Raw genomic sequence first — 16056 nt, forward strand, 5'->3', positions numbered from 1 at the left:
GACAGTAATACAATGAACAATGTGTACAATAACATCCTTACAGCAACACTTAATCACCTAATTAAAAGTATCCTTCTTTCATGCTCAAAAAACACCCTTAATTCCTAGTAGGAGAGACAAGGTACTAAAGTCAAAGGCTAGCTCTCTGAAATTCAGAATTTTTTCTATATTGTTCATTAGTCTTTTTTGTTCCAGGGTAGGCAGAATCACACTGAAATATATCCAGCTCAAATCAATTAATGTTCCCACCCTTTAGAGGAAATAAAGTCACACACTTACACATGACCTATATATTAACACATATACAAATAAAGTATGGCTTCCTACTTAGAACTCTTTACCAAGCAAAACTATCCAGAAAACATGAGAACGTGATAAAGACATACTCAGATACACAGTGTCTAAAATTTTCCACCGTTTCTCTGAAACCTCCTGAAAGATGCTCCCCTTGAAAATAAGGGAGTAAACTAAGAAAGAGTAGACATGGAATCGAGGAAAGGAGATCCAACAGAGAGGGCCAAAGGATGAAGGGGAAAGGAAAGCCCAGGACGGCAGGACAACAGGCCACGCAGACTGGAGGTGACTCAAGGCTCCAAAAGAAATGACTCCAAGCCGATGAAGGAGCTAAACACCTGCTGTAGCTAAATATACTGGCAGCTCTCACATGAGCAAGATAAAGGGATACACTAGGAATGAGCACATAAGAAACTAAGGAGACAAACAGGTTAGAGCTTTGCATTAGAAAGAGAGGTAATGGGGCTTCCCTGGTGGCGCAGTGGTTGAGAGTCCGCCTGCCGATGCAGGGGACACGGGTTCGTGCCCCGGTCCGGGAAGATCCCACATGCCGCGGAGCGGCTGGGCCCGTGAGCCATGGCCGCTGAGCCTGCGCTCTGCAACGGGAGAGGCCACAGCAGTGAGAGGCCCGCATTCCACAAAAAAAAAAAAAAAGAAAGAGAGGTAAATTACTATATATTCACATTTGCTCAAGGAAAGAAACAATGGAAGCACAGTAAGAAACTAATAAAAATGGCTTCTTATAGGAGGTGGATGAAAGCAATGGGTGGATTAGGACAAGAATAGGAGTGAGACTTTTTAAAGTATACCTTTTATGTTGTTATCATTTTTGAACCATGGGAGTGTATTCCCTACTCAAAAATAAAAGAAAGTAAATTCTAAATATTTTTTAAAAGTTGTTGATAGGCCAGTAGCTTTACTTGGTCTTGTTTTTCACAGCAACAACTGTTGACCTATACCTGGCCTTCATACTGTGCACATCTACAGAGACTTGAAGGTAAAACGTCCCGGGACATGACTACAGCAATGAAAATGAAATCAGTGAAGGTGAGAGAAGTGAGAGAAGCATTTCCAATTAATGAAAACATGAAGTGCAGTCTCTTGTTTTCTGTAAAGTGGCACTGGCTGGATACTACTTTAAAAGGTCACATGTAGGACCTATGTAAGGATACAGAAATCAGGTAGGGGCTTCCCTGGTGGCACAGTGGTTGAGAGCCTGCCTGCTAGTGCAGGGGACACGGGTTCGAGCCCTGGTCTGGGAGGATCCCACATACCGCGGAGCAACTGGGCCCATGAGCCACAGCTACTGAGCCTGCTCTCCGCAACAGGAGAGGCCGCGATGGTGAGAGGCCCGCGCGCCGCGATGAGGAGCGGCCCCCGCTTGCCACAACTGGAGAAAGCCCTCGCACAGAAATGAAGACACAGCACAGCCAAAATAAATAAATAGATAAAATAAAATTTCTTTAAAAAAAGAATCTGCCTGCCAACGCAGGGGAACAGGTTTGACGCCTGGTCGGGGAAGATCCCACATGCCGCAGAGCAACTAAGCCATGTGCCACAACTACTGAGCCTGCGTGCCACAACTGCTAAAGCCCTCGCACCCTAGATCCCATGCCACACTGCTACTGAGCCCATGCACTGCAACTACTGAAGCCCGCAAGCCTAGAGCCCATGCTCTGCAACAAGGGAAGCTACCTCAATGAGAAGCCCGCGCCTGCACACAGCAACAAAGACCCAACACAGCCAAAATAAACAAACAAAAAAAAACTTTAAAAAAAATTTTTTTTAAATTAAAAATAGTTAAAAATTTTTTTTAATTTAAAAATATTTTTTAAAAAAAGAAATCAGGTAACAAGTTGTTTTTGATGGGGGCACTATTCGAATTTTGAGCAGAGCAATTCTTTGTTAAGCTGGAATGCCCTGCTCATTGCATGGAGGTTAGCATCTCTGGCCACTGCCCACCAAATGCCATTATGATGCCCCATTCATTATGACAACCAAAATTACCCCCTCCCACATGCCATATTTCCAAAAGTCTCTGAGAACCACTGTTCTCAGGAACAAGGAATAAGTAAAAAGAATAAAAATTAAAACTTGCCAACTTTACTTCCTATCACTGCAACTAATTTTCATCAGTTCATTAATTTAATGAATCTTCATAACACATTCATTAAGAAATCATGAGCAATCTGATCTCACACATGTTTGGCTGTTACTAAAGATAGTTTGAGTCTTGATTTCTTTTAATGAGCTAAAGAAAATCGGAGGAATCTCCAATTCCTGCCAGCCTTCAGTCAAATCTACTTCATGAGTGCACAGTTTAATTTAAAAAAAGAGAGTTCATATATGTTCTCTCATTGATTATGCTAATTAATTCTCTTATGAGTCCTGTAAGCTTGGCAAGGAAAATACTATTTTCCCCATTTGCACAGAGTCTAAGGCTCAGAGCAGTGATTTTTCCAAGCACATAATTGACAGAACTTAGGGTGGAGACCAGGACTTTTTGGTTGCCAGGCTGGCAGTTTCTCCACTCAGCTAAGTACTTACTCTAGATAGTATTTCCTCTATGCCAAGCCTATAACATATCAGCTCAATTCAAACCTTTAACACAACTAGAAATGTGAAACCCAGCATCTATCTTCTTTTTAAATCATTAGGTCAGATATAATGGTCGTCAGAACAGTACAATTTTTTTAAAAATCAATAAAGCTGACTTTATGAGCCCACATGGGTTGGTAGAGTCATTATTCCATTTTACACATGAGGAAATAGAGACAGAGAAAGGCGTAAGCAATGTGTTAAAGGTTACACATTAGTAAGTGTGGGGATTTGAATGCAGGCAGTCTAACTTTGTAGGAAAAACTTATAATCGATTAAATTAAAAGATAAATCATGAAAAAAGAGATAAATCACCCGAAAAACCAGTAGGTGGAATTCTTTAGATAAACAAAGAAATGTTCTCTTTAGCTTTGTAAATAACATATAAGTCAGCATCCCTCATATAACTGTTTTGTTGATTTGTAAAAGTGATCTCACAGTATAGAAACAATCCTATAACTAGTCCTTGGCCAAACTGACCAGTACTTTAATTACTCAAGTAAGGGGCATTTAATAAGTTATCAATTTTCTACCTCTTGTTTTCTGTGGAAACAAAGTAACCCTGAAATAATCATATAAGACACTTGACCATCCTGTTTGGATGGTGTGACAGTCTTAAAATTTTTCTGCTCTTAGTTAACCAGTGTATATCTTGAAAAGACTAAAGAAGTAAATGTACAAAGAACTCCCAAATACCAATTTGGTGAAAGATCAGAGCAACACTGATATACAGGCAACCACTGGGTAAAACAGCAATCTGGAGAAAATAGATCCATTTAATTTAAACAACTTCAAAATAGAAGATGGAGAAGCTGACTCTATTGTACTCCATGTAGCAGATTACATTGGCCATGACTGATAACCAGTGCAGAAGACTCATAGATTTTCTCCTCTACAACTTCCACAAAGCATCCCAAAATTCTGGTTTTTTAAACCAAATTTAATCTCCAGAAGTAAAAGTATGATACCCTGCTAGGAAACACTACTTAAAATAAAAATTCACAGTTGTCAAATAGTACTAGTTTAGTAGAACACCACAAGAGTCATGCTCATGCTGAAAAAAAAACAGGCCAAGTTGAGGGTAAGTAAGAATTTAAGGAAAATCCTGAGCTATAGCCAAAGAAATCACTCATCTGACTCCTCAGAAGAACCATAGCTCTACAGAGCTAAGGCTATAAAGGGCTGGAGAAAATGCAGCCATTAGTAAAACTGTGCGGCCTAAACTTTGTGATAATTTATGTTTGATGCTACAACATAGGTTGACAAGTATATTGGGGTATATAATACCAGGATCACAAGCACACAGCCGAGTTAATAATTAGGTATTCAATGATGGATGACCAAAGAAGAGCTAGAAGAAAAAAACACAGCAGGCGCTAGCTTGGGTTCGGCGGTGGTCCCTGCTGCCAGCAGACAGTCCTTAATCGCAGAACGTTATGGCTATTCCATTACAGTGCCTCCCTAGATGACAGAAATCAGATGCCAGGGTGAGTACCTGGCAGGGATTTGGAGCAAGATGACCAGAGAGTTGGGGGTTGAACAGAACCCAGAGCTCTGAGGCATGCAGCAGACACTTCACACAGAGCAATCATGGGCCAAAGAGTCTCTAGAAAACATCCCACCAATTAACTGGCCAGAGTAAGTGACCACGTCCCCATTTTACAGATGGAAAATGGAAGCATTCAGAAGTGCGACAGTCCTCAGTTCACTGGGTCTGTACTGAACACATTAGATAGCACAGTGATTGCTGACAAGGCTCATAATAGATAGCATAAGATTTTACCTAGAGCAAAGCAGGGGAGAGAGGCAGAATGGGAGTGGAGGAGGCCTCCCAGTCATGCTCAGTGGAGGGGATGGAAGTGGGGAGAAGTAGAAGAGGACAAGGAGAGGCCCCTCCAGAACGGGTCGGGGAGGAAAGGTCAGGAGGCCTGACCTCCAGACTGGGGGAAGGGGTCTCCACTGGTGTTTAGTAGGTGAAAGGGGGTAAGGAAAAGTAGAAAAGTAGAAAGAGCCATTGAGCTGAAGAAAGTGGGTGGAAAAAGTCAAAGAGAACTAGGGTGTCTGTCTACAGTAGTCAGTGATGAAAAGGGGGGAAGGTGGGCACAGGGGAGGATGACTCTCTTGGCAGGAATGTCATAAAAAGAAAGCAAGCATCGTATTTAAAACAGATAACCAGCAACCACCTACTGTAGAGCACAGGGAACTCTGCTCAATATTCTGTAACAATCTAGCTGGGAAAAGAATTTGAAAAAGAATAGATACATGGAGAAATGTCTATTTAGGTCTATTTAGGTCTTCTGCCCATTTTTGGATTGGGTTGTTTTCTTTTTGATATTGAGCTGCATGAGCTGCTTGTACATTTTGGAGATTAATCCTTTGTCAGTTGCTTCATTTGCAAATATTTTCTCCCATTCTGAGAGTTGTCTTTTCATCTTGTTTATGGTTTCCTTTGCTGTGCAAAAGCTTATAAGTTTCATTAGGTCCCCTGTGTTTATTTTTGTTTTTATTTCCATTTCTCTAGGAGAGTCAAAAAGGATCTTGCTGTGATTTATGTCATAGAGTGTTCTGCCTATGTTTTCCTCTAAGAGTTTTACAGTGTCTCGCCTTACATTTAGGTCTTTAATCCATTTTGAGTTTATTTTTATGTATGGTGTTAGGTAGTGTTCTAATTTCATTCTTTTGCATGTAGCTGTCCAGTTTTCCCAGCACCACTTATTGAAGAGGCTGTCTCCAATGTATATTCTTGCCTCCTTTATCAAACATAAGGTGACCATATGTGTGTGAGATATACAGATTGCCAACAAACACATGAAAGGATGTTCAACATCACTAATCATTAGAGAAATGCAAATCAAAACTACAATGGGGTATCACCTCACACCCATCAGAATGGCCATCATCAAAAAATCTAAAAACAATAAATGCTGGAGAGGGTGTGAAGAAAAGGGAACTCTCTTGGACTGTCGGTGGGAATGTAAATTGATACAGCCACTATGGAGAACAGTATGGAGGTTCCTTAAAAAACTAAAAATAGAACTACCATATGACCCAGCAATCCCACTACTGGGCATATATCCTGAGAAAACCATGATTCAAAAAAAGAGTCATGTACCACAATGTTCACTGCAGCTCTATTTACAATAGCCAGGACATGGAAGCAACCTAAGTGTCCATCAACAGATGAATAGATAAAGAAGATGTGGCACATATATACAATGGAATATTACTCAGCCATAAAAAGAAATGAAGTTGAGTTATTTGTAGTGAGGTGGATGGACCTAGAGACTGTCATACAGAGTGAAGTAAGTCAGAAAAATAAATACCATATGCTAACATATATATGGAATCTAAAAAAAAAATGGTTCTGAAGAACTTAGGGGCAGGACAGGAATAAAGACACAGAAGTAGAGAATGGACTTGAGGACACAGGGAGGGGGAAGGGTAAACTGGGATGAAGTGAGAGTGGCATGGACTTATATATACTACCAAATGTAAAATAGATTGCTAGTGGGAAGCAGCTGCATAGCACAGGGAGATCAGCTCGGTGCTCTGTGATCACCTAGAGGGGTGGGATAGGGAGGGTGGGAGGGAGAAGCAAGAGGGAGGGGATATGGGGACATATGTATATGTACAGCTGATTCACTGTTATAAAGCAGAAACTAACACACCACTGTAAAGCAATTATACTCTAATAAAGAAAAAAGAATAGATACATGTATATGCATAACTGAATCACTTTATTGTATACCTGAAACTAACACAACATTGTTAATCAACTCTACTGCAATATAAAATAAAAAGTTTTTTTAAAAAAGCAAGCATCCATCCAGATGACCTTCAACACCACTAAGACTCTATTAACTTTCCACAGTTCTGTTCCAAATTTAGAAACTCTTTTACTTGTAAAATGAAAATTGCCTTGTTGCTTTGGTCCACTTTCCCTCATTTTTAATGCAAGGCAGTTAGGAAGACAATTGGCCACCATTATAAATGCAGTAATTTTTACTGGGTTTGTATCCTCTTAAACAGACTGGGAGATAGATACTCCCCCAAACTCTGTTCTCCGTTGGCAGAAGAGAGAAAGCAGGCAGGGAAGCAGTGCCTCCCCTCTGCAAATCAGCACTCAGTAAATGCCCTTCAGCAGAAGAGCAGAAATTTTATCTCCATTTTCCAAGGGAACAGAAACATCCAAAGGTTTAATGTTTTTAACTTTACTCTCACAAGTGTTGTGTGGTTCCTGCTGTGGCTCAGCTCCCCTAAGTGTGCACGCTGAGACACCTGCATCTCCCAGTATGGGACACATATGAGCATCCCAGAGCCATGAGCTGCACCCACCTGTCTCATCAGGCCCATGGGAGCATCTGCAATGTCATCTGACCATTCTGAAAGGAAGCAGTTTAGGTGCCTCAGGGCTGCTTCCTGTCTCCAACCCCTTCAGCCACTATGGTTCTGAGTCAGCTTTCACAACCTTGCAGTGAAGCACACACCTACTCTGAAGCACTCATTCTGATACAACAATGCCCAGGAACCGCTAAAGATGAAAGAGAAAATCCTAACAGTATGATAAGAATCACAAGATACAATTTCCATTAAAATCATTTTGGCGGCAGCTTCTTCTAAAAAAAAAAGACAAAGTAAACATAACATCTCTCACATTATGTTTTTGTTCTGTACCTGGTATACATTCTATTTCTTCATTAAACAGAAGGGAGAGAAAAAGTCTACATAGAGAACTAAAATCCTACAGTAGGGGTTTCTCTTCCCCCACTCAATTTGGAAAATTTTGCAAAAGTGGATCATTTATTTAAGGGAGCCCTAATCTTTCTCATATTATTTAATAAGGAAAGCTTTAGCTTCAAGGAAGGAAGAAGACCACAGTGGCTCACTTAGCCATGAAAGGAAGTTTTGACAAGGAGACCAAGGAGACCTCTACAACAAGGGAGCTTGGGGAAAGGAGTGTCAGACTCATTCGGCCTCTAAGTGTCCCAAGACAGAGATTCTCTACTCTTGGGACAGAAGACACCAGAAAGCAGGCAGATCTGGATCAAACCCAGGCTCTGGCCCTCATTAGCTGCCTCAGTTGTGTTCATCTTCCTGATCCCTAAGTTCCTTCGATGGTCAGATGAGAATGGCAGTAACAGTACCTACCTTCAGCGGGTTGTCGTGATAATTAAATGAAACGACATGTTAAAGATTCTGGGATGCACCAGACATAGAACACTTATCAGGCCTCTTCCACTCTCTCTTAACTTCCCGTCTGGCTGAGCCCCAGACCAGTAGTATGCCCAGCAAAACATCTCTAAATTTCAGTTTTCTTGACTGCAGACTGACGAAGGCTAATGGATGTGAAAGCTTTAAATTGATATACAAATATTAAGAAATACTGTTATTAGCACCAATCAGTACTTCTCCCACAAAACTGAATTTCATGGAGTAAGGGTAGAAAGCATCTTTCTACCCCACTGTTTACTGTTACATGTTGATATACTATCATATTAGTATCCCCCAAGGGGAACTAAACTGTGCTTTGTAGCTATTTTCATTTTCATTTTGTGCTGTTAATTAATGCTTTTACTTCTGTGCTCATACTCTGGGGTAAGATTTGGGAAAACCTGAATTTGAAATGCTAAAGACAAATATTAGCAGCAAGCAACTTGATATTTGTTTATCTTTGCACCAAAGTTCCAAAGGAGTTAGATATCTGGAAAACAGATATAGTGGAATTTAAAACAAGAGTCAAAAACAAAAGCACTGGGCTTCCCTGGTGGCGCAGTGGTTGAGAGTCCGCCCGCCGATGCAGGGGACGCGGGTTCGTGCCCCGGTCCGGGAGGATCCCACGTGCCGCGGAGCGGCTGGGCCCGTGAGCCGTGGCAGCTGAGCCTGCGCGTCCGGAGCCTGTGCTCCGCAACGGGAAGGGCCACAACAGTGAGAGGCCCGCGTACCGCAACAAAAAAAAAAAAAAAAAAAAAAAAAAAAAGCACTGTGAGTTCCTCTGGAGTGAAACTTGCCTTAGAATCCTCAGTACCTAGCAAAGTGCTTGGCACTTTCTCTACCTGGAGGAAAACATGATTTCAATCTACCATCACCTATGAGTGAAAAGAAAAAGCTAAACACTAAATCTGAAAAGCACTAACATTATTTTACTGATATGTATTTCCACTGACTAAACTGATTCATAGAAGGGCCACATATAAACTTTAGATATAATATATCGTCTTCAATTCCAAGCTGTTGAAAATAAACAGACCAAACAAAGGTCTCCACGACCCTCATTACCCATATTGTTGAGAAGATGATGAACTGGAAGGCCACAGACAAAGCTGAGGATGGGACCTTATCTTCTGGTCCCCTAAACACCATACACGCCACATGGGGTTTCAGAGGAACCAGTCACTTTGAATTGTCTTTTCATTCATGCCAAATGTTTAAAAAAAAGTCAAAACCAAAACTTCTGGAGTTTTCTCTCTCTCTCTCTCCATTTTTCAGTACAAGCAGCATTTTCAATGATTTTTACTCTCTCCTTTCTGCCAATTTTCTAGGTTCTTCCTACCTGTCCCAGTGTTTCTTCCGGCCAGTGCAACACTAGCTTTTCATGGATATTATGCCAGAGGAATGGAAACTTACATTCACCACAACTTTGTACAAACAAGTAAGGTGAAGTTAAATAAAAAGAAATTAGAATCCAGCAATAAGGAGCAGAAATTTATACAGGGCTCTTTGGTCCTCTAGGAAACTCAAAAGGACCCTGATAACATCAGTCTAAAGAGGTCCCAGAATGACTATAGAAACAGAAATACTCAATTCTAGATCATCAAAAGCATCTTTTCTCCTCTGACAGTAAAGAATAAAACATCCCCCTGTTCTGGTTATCTAATGCTGGATAACTAACCACCCCAAAACTTAATGGCTTAAAATAACATTTTTTATCATCTTTCATGGTTCTAGGGGCTCTCACTTCCCAGCTAAAGCTGGAATCATCTGAAGACTTTTCACCCACATGTCTGGCACTTTGCTGAGATGGTTGATTGGCATCTCTGTTCCACGCAACCTCTCCAAACAAGTATCTGAGCTTCCTCACGGCATGGCAGTCTCAGAGTACTCAGACTTCTTACATGGAGCAAGTGTTCCAAAACACAGAAAGTGGAGGCTGCTTTCTCTTGAAGCCTTTGCCCAGAAAACTGACACAGAGTCACTTCTGCCATATTTTACATGGCAAAGCAGTCATCAGACCCACCCAAATTCAAAGGGAAGGAGGGGGTTTCCCTGGTGGCGCAGTGGTTGAGAGTCCGCCTGCCAATGCAGGGGACATGGGTTCGTGCCCCGGTCCAGGAAGATCCCACGTGCCGTGGAGCAGCTGGACCCGTGAGCCATGGCCGCTGAGCCTGCGCGTCCGGAGCCTGCGCTCCGCAACGGGAGAGGCCACAACAGTGAAAGGCCCGCTTACAGAAAAAAAAAAAAAAAAAGCTGCTCATTAAAGTCAGGCAAGAAAGAATTAACTCCTGGAGAGGCCAACTTAGCAATTACACCAAAGCTTATCCCTACCAGTGACTCATTAATGAATATCTCTGGAGTTCTAGGCCCTAGAAGAACACACAAAGGACAAGGAGAGGAGTTTTCAGTTTTAGATGCCTAGGAAGCCCTGTGGGAATTGGTACTCTCTGAATCTTTTGTCTTCCCCATCTCCTGATAACTGCTACCAAGTAGGTAGCTTTTTTGCCGGGCTTGGCTGGTTACATAATACCAAGAAATTTGCTAAGTGACTTCTCTAGAAATCTCAAACCATCCTGAAGGCACTTGAGTTCGTCCTTGCCCTGCAAGGTCCAAATAAGGTCGGACAGCTAGAATAACTCTTTTCACTTCGGGGAGAGGCAGTTCTTCCCTGTTGAGGACAAGGCAAGACTGACAGCGAGGCAACATCAAGTTCCCTCTGGCTTCACCAACTTTAAGTGTCCAGAGTCCCACACAGAGCAGCAGCGGATGATCCCTGTGATGGGTACGGAGAAGAGGGTGTGCAGCATCGACATGGAAACTGGGTTAAGAAAATCCCGGGGTAAAAATAGACAGCTAATTAGAGTTTTCAAATTAATATGCACAAACTGGAATGAATTTTCAAAGATGTTCCTTTTTCCTTTGTGCCAGAATTGCAGCCCTTTTCTGAGCACCAGAGAGTTACAGCCAACCCAAGGATTTGGTGATAGAAAATAATACTTAAAAATTAATCATAAAAAAAAAAATTAATCATAAAAGAGCTATTACTTGAGCCCTTATTACATGCCAGGTAGATACTATGACTATCCTCATTTTACAGGTTAGGAAAGTGAGGCGCAAATACATTTAATAACCTGCCCTAGAGCGCTTAGCAAGCAAGGGGGCGGGGATGGTCAACAATTAAGTTCATACTCTTAACTAGCACAAAGATAGAAGAAGAAACAGGAGTTTTCTGACTACATAAAGCTAGTATCATTCCCAACGCCACCAATTACTGCGCTAGTGATGTGACTTTAGTTTTTAACCTCTCTGAGCCTCAGTTCCTAATCAGCAAAACAGAGAACACTTAATTCTTTCAGTTGCTGTGAATTCTCAGAACATAAGTGTTCAACAAATGATAGCTATTTTTATTATGCAGACCAGAGGGAAAATGATTAGGCTCACACAAATGAATCACAAGAAAGAGAAGGAAACCTAGAATCATCAGGAACACGAATACCCCTTGCCAAGCCCAGCAGGGAGATTTTGCCTTAGACAGGGCTCCCTCTCTACAGCCTTGACCCCATTTTAAATATGGACTGAGTATAACTCTCAGAGAGACTGTATAACCTGTGTTCATAGCACAAGGAATCAGTACACATTTTCCTTTTCCTTTTCCCTAGAGATACATAAATATGTAATAACATCATACAAAAATATATTCTTACTCACATCCAAACTTTTCAATTCTAGTAGGTCCTTACATCTGATTCCAAATGAAGTCCTCTTCAGACACAGCTCTCATTAAATCACAAGCTGGCTTCAGGGCTGTGAAAGGATCTTTAATGTTAATGGAGTAAAACCCAGGCTCCGCTGCCTGGCCACCTCTATACCTCACAGCAGAGATGCAGGCTTCTGTTCTAATCCTATCTCTCCTAATGCCTCATATGGAATTCTCCTTTCAGGAAGGATGGAGCCCCTCAGCCCATTGTCCCTGGCTGTATATACCTAGCTCCTTCCCACTTCTGTATCTGCACCAGTCCGTTCCCCTGAGCACCAGCTACTGTTCATTTTCTCCCATTCCAGTCCCCTCAATCTTTTAAGTCTCTGCTAAAGGGCCTCTTCTTCCAGCAATCCTCCCGATATGGTCTGAATGGTTGCGTCCTTCCCAAAATTCATACGTTGACATCCTAACTCCTAAGGTGATAGTATTAGGAAGTGGGCCTTTGGGAAGTGATTAGGTCAAGAGAGTGGGCCTCACGAATGAGATTAGTGTTCTTATAAAAAGAAAGCCCACTGAGAGAGTGGCATGGACATACATACACTACCAGATGTAAAACAGATAGCTAGTGGGAAGCAGCCGCATAGCACAGGTAGATCAGCTCGTTGCTTTGTGACCACCTAGAGGGGTGGGATAGGGAGGGTGGGAGGGAGACACAAGAGGGAGGAGATATGGGAATATATGTATATGTATAGCTGATTCACTTTGTTATACAGCAGAAACTAACACAACATTGTAAAGCAATTATACTCCACTAAAGATGTTACTTAATTAATTAATTAATTAAAAGAGGGGGAAAAAAAAAAAAAAAAGAAATCCCAGAAAGCTCCCTTGTCCCTTTTGCCACCTAAAGATGTTAGAAGTCTGTGACTAGGAAGGGGACTCTCACTCAACCATACTGGTACCCTGATCTCAAGGTAATGAATTTCTGTTGTTTATAAGCTACTCAGCCTGTGGTATTTTGTTATAGCAGCCTGAACAAACTAAGACACCTCCCATGACCAGTTCAGCTCCCAGTAATCTATTCTCTTCTTCCTCTAAAGTCCTACATGTGTGGCCTTCTCCTCTCCACTGCATATATGCATGGTTCAGTATTGTTATGTAACTTCCCTTAGAGAAAATTCTTCTCTCCCCAGTGCTACCATATGCAACTTGAGAGAGCATATATAGTTAAGGGTATAGGTTTATAACGGGCAAATTTGAAGTCAACTCCCAGCTCTCCAATTTTCTAGCTCTATGACCTTGAGCAAGCAAATTAACCTCTCTAAATAGTATTTTCCTCCCCTGTAAAACAGGATAATAATATTAGTTACCTTCTATGGCTTGGGGGAGGATTCATGCAGGTACATATAAGTGCTTAATAATATCTGCTACAATTATTATCAATATCCATTTCTCACACATTTTTTCTATCCCCCAGAGCATCAACCATCTAATCTATTTCTCTGTCTACCTACCTATCCATCCATCCATCCATCCATCCATCCATCCATCCATCTTTGCATCTATCTACGTTAGACACTCAATGAATATTTGCCAATTGCCTCAGTTAGATGCACGAATCCTTCTCAAATTTCCATTTCTCCAAGAAGCACAAAGCTGTTTCTAGTGTATTAATCCAGCACAGAAACTCAAGAAGATTCTCCAGATAGGATCTCATACTGAGCATGCTGATTTCCAGGAGGTTGAAAAGGGAGTGAAAAGTGATCATTTCCTTACTTCAGATATGCCAGTTTGAAGAACAGCTGAATAATTCATTACGTCCTTTAAGGTGCACTGATCAGTGCACCGCTCTTTGAGAAGCATTTTACCTTGAAGTAACTATTTGTCATTCCCCTTTCAAATGAGAGGTAGATAATAGACTGCTGCTGTTTAGCGAAACTATAATAAAGGTCTAAACGATAATAAAACCTTAGACTTGCAGAGTGCACCACAGTTTATAAAGCACATCCAATCCATCATCCCCTTCCATCTTTCCAGCAGCCCCATCAGACACCCAGAGGGTTATCTTAGTGTGATAAATAAGAATGCTAGAGAAGGTTCGAGAGCTTTCCCTCACGCCAGTTTGTTGGTTCAAATCTTCCAACTCCTAGTTCAATGCTCCTTTTATGGCACCACGGGATTTAAAACTACTTGCACATCTTTACAAAGAGATGCCCAGCTGGAAAGAGCAGAACCCACTGGTAACTGTATTTTGGCTAAAGTACTTGTACTATCACCTTGGAGATAGGAATGAAAAGCAAAATTGTCAAATGCTATTTAATGCAGTTTTATACCACATGGGACTAAGTGGGAGACCTCAGTTAAAGTCTATTTTTACACTAGCCATTTTCAGGGTCTTCCATACTTGTTCTTCTTGCAGTAAAGTAGGTGCATACAGCTCCAACCTGCAGGAGTTTCCTGTTACCATACTCAGCAGGGACTGCATTTAAATACTCTTCCTACATCCAGTTTTCTACCAGGCTCCCCTTATTCACTGCCCTCCAGCTGCCCAGCCAGTCTCCTGGCTCTCCTCAGACATACAGAGGATGCTCCACGTGAGTACCTGTTCAGGGGCCACCCCACTGCATGGCGTGCCGCCTTACTTCATTCACACCTCTGCATAAATGTCACCTCAGAGAGGCCTTCAGCCCATCTCATCTCATCAGCATCCCCCCACATACTCTGTTAACACTTTCTGTAATGTTTCATCATGGTATTTAACACTATGTGACATTTGACTAATTTTTTCTCTCTGTGTTTATCAGTGGTCTCCCAACTAGAATGTAAGCTCTCATGAGGGCAGGTCTTTGTATAGTTCACCAGCACTTATGTATATAGTTCACCAGCACTTAGAATGGTGCCTGACAATAGGAAGCTCCCAATAAAAATGTGTTGAATAAAGGAATGCAGCCTACAAACTTCCCTGTTTAAAACCTCTACTTCTTCCAATTTGAAAAGATTCTTATGCATGAAACCAAAAGAACAAAACCCAATCTCACAACTAGGATAAATGCAAAGAACAAGGAGTGCTATGCATGGGACACAGCACAAGGAGGCAGAATCCCTGGTACCAGAACAACCACAATTTCAACTGTTACAAATAGGTTACATCACTGGAGCTAATGCCATTCAGTTGATAAGAACAGATTAATGACTTACACACCTCTCCTACCCCGGCCAACTGGGCTCTCAGAAGTGCCTTAGGCAATATCACATGCCTCAGGCTATCCTTCTGGAAAGAGGGCCAAGTTATTTCTTGGGTTTTGCATGTATGACAGTAAGCTGGCATTCATCAAGTGAGAGGAGAACAACGTGACATCACAAGCTCCAATCTGATGCAATAAGAACTACTCAACATAGGCCATGAAGTACTCTTGCTAAAAGTATTTAACCTGAATGGAATTATGAGAAAATCATCACATGTCCAGAATGCAGGACATCCCACAAAACAACTGGTCAGGAATCCCCCAAAAATTAAAAAGACAGGAAGATTCTTCTAGATTAAAAAAAAAATGCAAATCAAAGCTACAATGAGGTATCACCTCATACCAGTCAGAATGGCCATCATCAAAAAATCTACACACAGTAAATGCTGGAGAGGGTGTGGAGAAAAGGGAACCCTCTTACACTTTTGGGGGGAATGTGAATTGGTGCATCCACTATGGAGAACAGTATGGAGGTTCTTTAAGAAACGAAAACTACAGCTACCATATGATCCAGCAATCCCATTCCTGAGCATATATCAGGAGAAAACCATAATTCGAAAAGATACATGCATCCCAATGTTCATTGCGGCACTGTTTACAATAGTCAAGACATGGAAGAAACCTAAATGTCCATCAACAGATGAATGAATAAAGAAGATGTAGTACATATATACAATGGAATATTACTCAGCCATAAAAAAGGACAAAATATTTGCAGCAACACGAATGGACCTAGAGATTGTCACACTGAGTGAAGTAAGTCAGGCAGAAAAAGACAAATATCATATGATATCACTTATATGTGGAATATAAAAAAAGGGTACAAATGAACTTATCTACAAAACAGAAATACAGTTACAGATTTAGAAAACAAACTTATGTTTACCAGGTGGTAAGGAGGGGAGAGATAAATTGGAAGATTGGGATTGACATATACACACTACTATATATAAAATAGATAACTAATAAGAACTTACTATATAGTACAGGAAACTCTAATACTCTGTA

The 16056-nt window shown here is 41.3% G+C and overlaps 1 protein-coding gene across 13 annotated transcripts in view; it reads right to left on the reverse strand.

Moving 5' to 3' along the window:
* The window catches only part of TNIK (TRAF2 and NCK interacting kinase), a 412179-nt gene that overhangs the window by 353993 nt on the left and 42130 nt on the right, over positions 1 to 16056 (reverse strand). The gene's annotated exons all lie outside the window — the stretch shown is intronic.

The sequence above is a fragment of the Kogia breviceps genome, chromosome 5 (assembly GCF_026419965.1).
Source record: "Kogia breviceps isolate mKogBre1 chromosome 5, mKogBre1 haplotype 1, whole genome shotgun sequence".
NCBI classification, from domain to species: domain Eukaryota; kingdom Metazoa; phylum Chordata; class Mammalia; order Artiodactyla; family Physeteridae; genus Kogia; species Kogia breviceps.